At 41.2% G+C, this 9,923-nt stretch overlaps 1 long non-coding RNA gene across 1 annotated transcript; it reads left to right on the plus strand.

The window, feature by feature from the left end:
• Positions 1-1,021: 1,021 nt before the first annotated feature.
• Positions 1,022-5,845, plus strand: LOC129348784 (uncharacterized). Its single transcript, XR_008601479.1, has 2 exons — positions 1,022-2,048; positions 4,456-5,845. It is a non-coding gene; the product is annotated as an uncharacterized LOC129348784 (long non-coding RNA).
• Positions 5,846-9,923: the final 4,078 nt, after the last annotated feature.

Consider the following 9,923-nt stretch of genomic DNA (forward strand, 5'->3'; position numbering starts at 1 on the left):
CAGGAGTAAAGTAATGTGCAACTGCTTTATGTTTAAACCAGTATATCGTCATCTTCACTGGTGTTTTCTCCTTTTTATCTCTGTCCAGCTTTCTCCTCCTCCCTTCTTCAAAGTGACTCTCTGTTTTTGCCTCTGATTATCTTTCCCCCTCCTTTTTCCTGCTCTTCTGTCCCTCTAAATTGCTCCCGACATCCTCCTTTTAGAGGGCCAAAAAGGAGAAAGGTCCCGGATGACAAGTCCCAGTGGGAATGTCAGAGACACATCAGGAAACTTGTGAAATCCATCTCCACCAGCTTTCTTTTGCAGCTTCTCCACCCCATGTGAAAATACCTCTGCCTCTATCAATCGCCTTCATTGCTAATGGTACACATGGAGGAACTCGCAAACACAGACTGAGCACAGTGTCCGCAGTGTTAACCAGCAGTAAAATTGTTTTTTAGCAGCTTGCAGAGACACTAGTTGCCCTTTCACCAAGACTCCACAGCAATAGTGTGGCCGTTAGGGAGTCCACAGGGACTCGTTTTTGCCGACCAGTGTGCTGCCCAGTCGCTCGTATAATTGTGCTTCCGTAAACAACGAGGCCTATCAGTCACTGGGAAGACTAAAATACCCTTCCTCCCGACAAGCACCCAAACAAAACACCAAAATAAGACATGGGGCAGAAACCCAGAGTGACCCGCTGATCTCTGCTGTCCCACGGCGATGATTGGTACCGGCGCAACTATGTGCAGACAAAACACTAAATATGGGATTTCAACTATGTGGTTCCCAACATTTCTTCCTGAATTCCCCCTGAACTGCTTTCAAAATGAGATAAAACTTGTTTTCCACAGAGTTTGATAATATCACGCACACATCTGCTTGTTCCAGCACGTCACCAAGGCTTCATTACAATGATGTTGATTGAAATTTTTTTATGTCCTCTGCATCATTTTCTACACATTCCCCCTGGCTTATTTGATATCTTGGGAAACTTTGGCGTTCTGACTAGAATTTACAAGTTCTGCGGGTTTGAGCAGAGCTTACGATAGACCTGCCAAAGACTCTGTGGGATTGACGAGTAATCTCTTCAGTGCCAGGATGTTTAGTTAAGGCGAGTGAACCCCAGGACGGCTGCTTGATTTGAAACCCCTCGTTGCAACTCCATACTGCTGACAAACGAACAACAGTAAGATTCGGATTCGTCTGGATGTGAACCACAAAGTAATTTGACTCCTTAAGTGGTTGTGGGTTGCAGTCAAATGGAAACTGTTTAATCAGAAGTCAAGACTTATTGGGACAGTTAAAAACATAAGAAACTCACTGATGTTCAGCAGAGGACTGAAAAACTGGAAACTTTGCGACTCGGGAGATTTTGTCTGTCCCCTCTGGCTGTCAGCTGGGTCTATTTCTGTTCTAGTAAACCATGAGGGCAAAGAGGGTGGCTGCCTTTAAGAAAAAAGAGTCAGAAACATGACTTTGGAAGAGTTTTCCCCAATCCCCAGTGGATATGTGTGTATGTACATGCCTATGGAAGTGTGTGACTGCTCCGCTGCTGCAACCCCTCAAGCTGGAAAGGAAACTCTGCAGTTCACATTGAGAACACTTTTCAAATAAATTAAAATTCCCTTCACTTTTCGTTCACTTTGCACCATGGAGCAAATTAGCTGAAGAGGCCAGCTGGTTTTTATCTGTGTACAGTCTGTTGATGTAGTCGTGATACCCGATTCGCTGAAGCCTGTGCTGAACTTGTGCTGCAGCACTCTGAAACAGGACCCAGCTGCTGGTGCGCCGGTGACCTGACATCTAATTGCTTGCAATGGAACAAGCAGCTTGGAAATGTGGTTTCTGGAGGAGGTGGCAGTGATGGTGGAGTGCAGGGGGGCTAAAGAGACGAGTGACTGACACATTGACGTGGGGGCTCAGAAACCGAGGAAGACATTAAGTTTCTGCCTTTGAATTTTCTCTGAACCGCACGTAATTGTTTGCAGAACTTGAATGACATCAGAGCGCTGACTTTCACTAATGGGCTCCCTGAAAGAGCCAGAATCTGCTTCAAAACAAACTAGGTAAGCAGATCATACATGAAGCTTTACACACTACAGCACAAGCCTCATGAATCTTATAGTCTGTGTACTGAAGAAGTATGCATGAAGAGCTCTTTAAATTATTTTTTTATTAACATTCTCTTGCCACTTATCTAATTTTCTTGTCGTCTCAAGAATCAGTTGGCAAACCAGCAGTGTAGGATGTGAATATGTAATCAGTGTTTCAGGAATGGTAGCAGGATGAAATACATGCTGCTCCTCTGATATAACTTCCCAGTATAATACTGAACCAGCCAGCTGCCTAAATGGGAGAGCAGTCAGAATAATGTATGCACAGTAATATTTATCAGAAGACAGAATGCCAAATGCATCAATATAATCAGCTAAAGGACACATGCTCAGCTTGTTACGGCATTCTGCTGCTCTGATTCTGGCAAATATGTGATGCAGCAATGCTTTGAATTAACCGCCTTGGCATGTGCTGATAAAGATTTATACTTTACAAGGTGTTTTAAACAGGAACAGAATTGTGTTAACAGGACAGAACAAGGAATCAATCTTTTACACAGATCCCATCAGCCAACTTCTGACTTTAATGACCCCAGATGTATTTTTTTGATTGACCTCGTAAGATGTCACAATAACTGTTAGAACTATTTGTTCTTTTAAATGAATATTTTACATTCTGATGTATTGACTATTTGTTTTCTTGCCGAGTTGAATGAGAAAATCTCTATTTTTATCATTTGCTATTATTTTTTTTCCGCTATCATCTCAATGACTTGCAGAGTGGATTAGAGTAATAGGACACTATTTTGCAATTGATATGAAGTCAAAATATCATATTGAATATTTTCTAATAACATCAGAAAAGAAAATACAGATGTAACACTGAGAGAAGAAATAGCAAAGGTTATTTACAGCAAAGGTTGCTAAATGGGCCTTAAAGGTTGCTAGGACATGATTTGTTCTGCATTGCTTAGGCAAACAGGAGACTCTGTCCAAAGTTTAAAAAACACAGCTGCCTGCAACTCTAAATTTCCAAACATGCTGCATCTTGTGTGTTTATTGTGGACACAAATGAGATAGTTGTACTTGGGTAGTCCAAAGTCATCTTACGGGCTGCACAGTGTGTAAAAGTAACTGAATAGCTGAAAACAAGTTTAATGAGCTTAACTTATTAAGTTGATTCAACTAATAACATGGACAAAGACAGACTTACTTTTCTTTTACATTTTTTCAATTCTTCTTCATTTAGCATTGAGAAATTACAGCCTCAACTGTTGAAATCATGCTTTTAGCAAAAATAGTTCAAAGACAAACTGTGATGCTGTCAATGCAGGGAATTAATTCAGTCATAGTGTTTGTCTTGGTTGGAGCTGTTTTGATTACTGCAAAAGAAACAACCATAACTTCACTGAACATATATTGGTAGTTTCAACCATGTCTGTTTTCTCAAACTACGAAAAACAAGAATCTCTGTTGTATTAACACTAAAAATGCATTCTGGGAAACCTATAGTTTCATTAAAAACATAATTTAATGAGGTGATCAATTAAAATGTTAAGTCAACGTGCCTCATAAGATCTCATGTTTTTTAAATTTTAAAGTGGTCTGACAATAAAATGATTGAAATGTTATGTTCAATTTACTATAAATTATCTCAACTCATGTATTTACACTTAAATATAACTTAGTTTGACAAATTTTATTCTTGTTTTTTACAGTGCAGTGGCTGGACACAGTGAAAACTCTGCTTGCAGTCTCCAGCAGTAATCACCAGCTGATTGTAGCTTCATATCCAACTATTACTTTTACTAAGTTTGAATTTTTGGCAACGGCAAACTTGGTTCAAATTCATTCTGTTACAACCACATCAAACTGACTGAAGCAATAACAGGAAAAATTCTCTGAACCGTTAATGCTGTCAGAGTAACTTTGGTTCGGTTTGAGGAATATGTGAGGGGCTGATTCTTCAGCTGAGTTCAGCAAATTTTTGAGTGTTGGACTCTTCTAGAAAAGAAAAGCTGCAAAAAATTTAAAAAGAAGGGGAAGCCAGACTCAGTTTCAAATCACTTCCAGGCACGCCAACGCTATCATCTGGTTGACTGAGTTGGTGCAGTGCCCATAAGCTTTTCTCTTTATAAAACACCTTTGCAGTGGCGACATAGACAAAGAGGGTGAAAGAATGTGAGTAGAGGTCATAGTAGAAAATAAGGAAGAGGAAGAAACTGAAGAAAAAGCATTAAAAAGAGCTCTCAAGTCTGAGCTTGTTTTGTGACCGTCTCCTTGCTCTCACCTTATCAGCATCTCAGCTGCACGTTTTTACAAATTATTCTGGGACGCAGTGAGAGGCCAGAACTTGGAGATCTGGCTTTCATTTACATTCTTACTGGTTTATGCCTCCCCTGCTCTCTTTTTTCTTCAGAGCAAGATGGAATTTCAATGGGCCAAAAAGAAACAGAGCAGGAATCGTTCAAGCAACAGAATCCCAGAGTGAGCGTCCCACTGGGATCCGTATGGCTGCTGTGCGGGTTTAAAGTCTTTGTCCGCCCATCTCCTCTGATTACCATCGTGTCTCTGGAGAAGTCCATGAGGGCAGAATTCGTGTGCATTCATGTGTGTTTGAAAAGATGTGTATGAGCGTGTTTGTAAAAGTCTGGAAGATAATTCCACACCAGTTATTATGTGTGGAGGAAAGAAAATCCGACAGTCAGTTTATTATTTTTTTCTTTCAATTAATGTGTAACTTAAACTCGTATGAACTGACTTTTTAGTCGCTTGGTACAGCACAACGAGCTGTACGATGAACAATCTTACACACGGAACAGCCTTCGTTCATTTTAAACAATCTGTCTCATCACCTTATGAATGTGAATCCAATATTCACTAGATTTCAGTCTATTTTGGTCTCCTCCAACTCAAGATAGCATCTGTTTTTTTGGTCGCTAAGAGCTCCACTGTTTTCACCAGCTAGTTTTCTAACGACAGCCACATTTACACATCACATCACTTCACGCATCTTTGGCGGCACACACAACTCTTCAATTTCAAAAGTGAAAAATGCATCCAAGAAGCTTTCGGGATGGATTGAATTTCAGTTTCTCAAAGCACCTCCAGCCTCCAGCTTAGCCACTGAATTATCTGTAAGTGTGAGGAAGCAGTGAGAGTTGGAGCACACTTGAAATGTAAATGGGGCTTTAGTCTGTCTGTTTAGTCTGATGTTTGTGAAGGTAGTCTACAGGAGCTTCTAGCTTTCCTTTTTTTCACTGAAAACAGCTGTTTATTGGAAATGCTGCTATTGGCAGCAGTGAGTGTGAACCAAAACAGTAAAACTACACAATAAAGTGAAAGATGATAAAATGTTCCAAAGTGTTTTGAAAAACTACAGAGTGGGATATTAGTTATTTCTGGATTTGATGCCATGAGAACCATTCTGCACATCTTATGTTGTTTTTTATTGTTGATATAAAAACATTGTTTAGAGCTGCTCCATTTTATGATAAGTTTATATCTGAAGATTTCACTTTTAGAACTATAGCTCAGATCAGAACTTAAATCATAGCTTTTCATTTCAAACAGCAACAGCACACTAACTCACTGTGAATATGTATATGGCATATAGATGTATGCATACACACACGACTGCAACTCTTGCACAATGTCAACTGCACGTGTCTTTCCCTCTCAGCATTTATAGCTATTCATTCTTCTGTTTTAAGGCATATTTTGTCATGTCTTGTTGTTACTGCACAGTCTTGTGAAACTGCCCAAACATGTATGAGCATGTGACAAATAAAAAACTCCAGAACCTTGAATCTTGGTTAACCCAACAAATGTTCTGCATTCCGTAACACAACAACACATTCCCTCTCATACAAAGATAATTCAAGGACAAATCTTTCAAGACCGATTCTTGTAATTGTGTTGTCTTGGTTTGAAAACATGTCAGAAATAACAGACAACCAGTAAAATATTAATTTATCATGATTTCTTTGTAAAGTTGGGGAGAAGATTACGTTACGATTAAATTTAGCAATTTAAACTGTTTACATTAGGGCTTGATTTAAAGGTTAAACATACAGTGTACTGATGAGATGAAATACCTCATTTAGGGTGCGGCGGTTACATCAAAGCCAGCTACTATGCTTTCATGTGGAGATAGATGTGTGTATGCACAAGAAAGTTTGAGCGAATGCAAATACTAACTGGCAAAACCTGCCACAGGGAACAAATCTCATTTGGTTAATTTTTGCATTGCAGGATCGAACTCATCATCTTGATGGTTGAGTGATATGGTTACAGCCCTGTGGAGCCAAGAGGAGTGTCAGTATCACACTCTACACCCAGAATGTTCTCAAATCTGGATCTCATTAGGCCCATAGCCTGCCAGTGCTGGACAGAATACATCCAGCCAGCAGCCACACTCACCCAACAAAGCTTCAGCACTGAGACGCAGCCAAGCCGAGAGAAAAATACCGGATCACCAATAGAGTGCTCAGTGACCTGAACCACCCAACAGCCGAGGATGGAAACCACTGAATGAAAACTGCAGATGGGTTCAGAAGTCTGCTGTCTGAGAAAACACACAGAAAACAGATGTAAATGCAGTACAAGTGTAGTTGCATGCATGAGCACAAACAGAGATCTTCAGCGGTTTGTCTTCGTCCGAGGTGTTATCTGCTGTTATCACTGTAATTGGACCAATAGGTGGTCATTTCCTGCAAGAAAGCAGCTTAATTGCAGTGACTCACTGTATCTGCCAGGAACCGCTCAACCGTTGTCAGAAGAGGACCAGATCGCCTGTAGTCCTTTCCAACAATCATCTCCCCCTGATTTTTTTTCCCTCTGAACTCATTACTGAACTCATCCCTCCTTCTCAAACTCCACTGTACCCGGTGAGCTCCTTTAAAAGAACGCAGGTCTTCATAAATCACCTTTGAGTGGCCCCCAAGCCGGTGAAAGTTGGCTGGAAAATCCAAACAAACAAAACACTGATGAGTGGGTTGGACTGTCTTAAGTCATGCACTGAGAGCATCGAGGGATTGGATACTGGAAAAGAAACATCAGTGGGTCTATAAGGGACATGTGGAGAAGAGAGGATGTGTATGTCTGCATCAGAAAACCAGCTGAGGAATGTTTTCTTATCATCACAGACCTGGCCTGGCTGGTCTGATTTGAGGGACTTATCAGTGGATTAGGACTGAAGACTGAGTGGTGATAGATTGCAGGAGGGTGAGCAGAGCGATAGCCTCGCATAGACCCCGGTCTCAAGTGTTGAGAACTTGGCAGGCAAAGACCATTTAGATGGGGTCTTAAAGCCCAATATGCCACACTCATATCTTTGCCTCTTAAGTCATCAAAGCCACAGCTCTCATGAATATCTCACAGGCAAAGGCTGAAGCTGTGAAATAACGTCTGGGGTATTTTAAAGTCCTGTTGCACTGAGAGGAAGCATGGGTAAGGTTCATGTGTAGGCCAAAAATCACTTTCAAAAAGTGAAATAAATACTATGATGCCATAAGAGTTATGCTTCCAGCTCTCAAACCGTAGGTGGTCCTGATTTTCCTAGAATTTCCGATGGCAGTGTACACCTACTTCTCACAACCACGTCTCTCCACAGAGGCTGCGGAACATCAAGGATGTAAAAATATTAGCACTGCAGCTGAAACTTTGCCGATGCTGCCAGCCCGGAGGAGCCATCGCTCATTGCATAGAATCGAATTTGTGGCTGTGGTCCACCAAAAACAAACCCCTGTGCACCACAATCAAGTCCTGTTGGTCACATAACTAGTCCATCAAGGTCAACATTACATCCACACCCAAGAGGAGCTGGCTCAGCTGAAAGCATCGCAGCAGTGTGTATGGCCAAAAACATACGTTAGGAATACCAGAGAGGAAGCTTGTTGCAGTGTGTGGATGTGCAAAAAACTGTAGCGCTTGAAAGACAGACAGATGAAGAAAACTGGCAGGAAAGAATGAAAAAACAGCTGTGTTAGAGAGAGACAGCAAGAAACAGACACACAGAGCAGCTGAGAAACCCTGAAATGATCAAAAAGAAGAGATGAAAGAGGACAGTTTTTCCTTCCTGTGCACGGTAGTAAGTCCTGTTCGTCTGTTAGGCATCTCATCCTCAGTGTCAGACCCCCGTTTCTGTCTCTGAGACTTTAATGTGAAGAATCTGCGCTCACCCCAACAGGATATTACACTTTAATGATCTCCTGCTAGGACTCCCCTCCTACACACAGCGGTGCAGACAGTGGGGAGTGTGACTGACACTGCTAACATGGACACACATAGACACACTTAAAGCGCTGCAAAAGAAAGTTTTTTTTTTTTTTTAATAAACTCACAAGCAGATACAAGACATGCACATACATGTAGGCACTATAAACCTTTTGTACCTGCTCAAGTGTGTGCAGGATCAACATAAAGTAGGTGCAATGCAGTAAACCGCACAGCAGCCTCCTGCATTCACAGATAACAGTTACCTTTTGTGATGAGAAGAAGTTCATGTTTGAATTGCTGAGCACACTGGCCTTTTCAAAATGTTGCCTCAGGGTGAGTGAAGTGCTGATATGTGTCTGTATTTCAACCGTCACATTTAACTGACGTTATCAGGAGCCGAAAAAGCAAACTTGACCCTTTGAGGACACAAACTTAAAATTTGGATGAAGATTGTCTGAGACAGAGAGTCAGAGTGAGGGATGGAAGAGGCGTGATGACAGAGAAAGAAAGAAATACGCATGTATCGCCCACATTCAGACTCAGATGTACAAAAAGGAACCGCAGGACCCTTCATTCAATCCCACAACAAACAGGTTCAGTAGAAGCCAGCCTCTGTTTGAATAGTGGAAAACATGTCAGAGGAGTAGAGGACCAAAGAGCAGGATTCCCAACTGTCAAAACCCTGTAGGCGGGGAATGTTTTTTGAGTCACAGCTGTTTCAGATGAGTTCGGTCACTTTGTTTGTTCCTGCATGTGCACTATCGTGTATGTACACGAATAATAAAGAAAGCAACCCTGACTTGGACACTCACAATAAACCTATAAAAACATCTTATCCTGCTTATACAGCATCCCTCTCACCTCTCCCCTGCTTTGTTTTGTCCTGATAAACCTTCTACAGGCCCTGCAGGGGAGGTTTTGCAGGTGAGCCGCAGCAGCGTGTCAAAGCCTGCTGCGATCGCTCTGACAAACTCTGGGAACTGGGATGTCACCAAACAGCCCACACGAACCATGTGAATTAGATAGGCTTCACTTCTCTGACCTTTTTTTTTTTTTTTTTTTTTTTTAATTCAAAACTGGTTCTTCCAGGGAAATGCTAATCTTTAATGTCTTTTGAAAGTTTATTTAGGGCATAAAAGCTTTTGAAAATTAACCCTTTAGTTTATTGCTGTCTGTGCACTTTCTGATGTCGGCACTAATTTTTCTTTTTCATTTTTTTGAGCTAACAACATCTGGAATCTTCATAGCCAGAACATTGTGTGTGACATGTAATTAATTTAGGGGAAGATTTGAGAAGGCAGTGATGTAAGCAAAGTTGTCTATTTTTCTTTTGCTGTTAGCATGTTTTTCCAAAGGGAGTCCTCATGATGATGTCAGGAAGACTCAGTTTATCACCCATCTTCATTTGGCCTGTTTATCAATGGCACAGTGTGAACTTTGAAAAGTAAAGAAAAGCTACAACTGTTTGGTAATTAGAGCTACTGATTGCAGTGGCAACCATCAATAAAATTCAAATATCATGATCGCTCCAGCTCCTCCTCATCTGTCAGGGAACAGATTTTAATCAGCAGCACGTTTCTATGTGTTCATGCATAGAAATGTATGTGAATGCAAGAGCGTGAGAGAGGAAGAGGAGGGAATGTGAGGCGGACAGAGAGAGTTAGAGTT

This window comes from Amphiprion ocellaris, chromosome 4 (genome assembly GCF_022539595.1).
Source record: "Amphiprion ocellaris isolate individual 3 ecotype Okinawa chromosome 4, ASM2253959v1, whole genome shotgun sequence".
Lineage (NCBI taxonomy): Eukaryota > Metazoa > Chordata > Actinopteri > Pomacentridae > Amphiprion > Amphiprion ocellaris.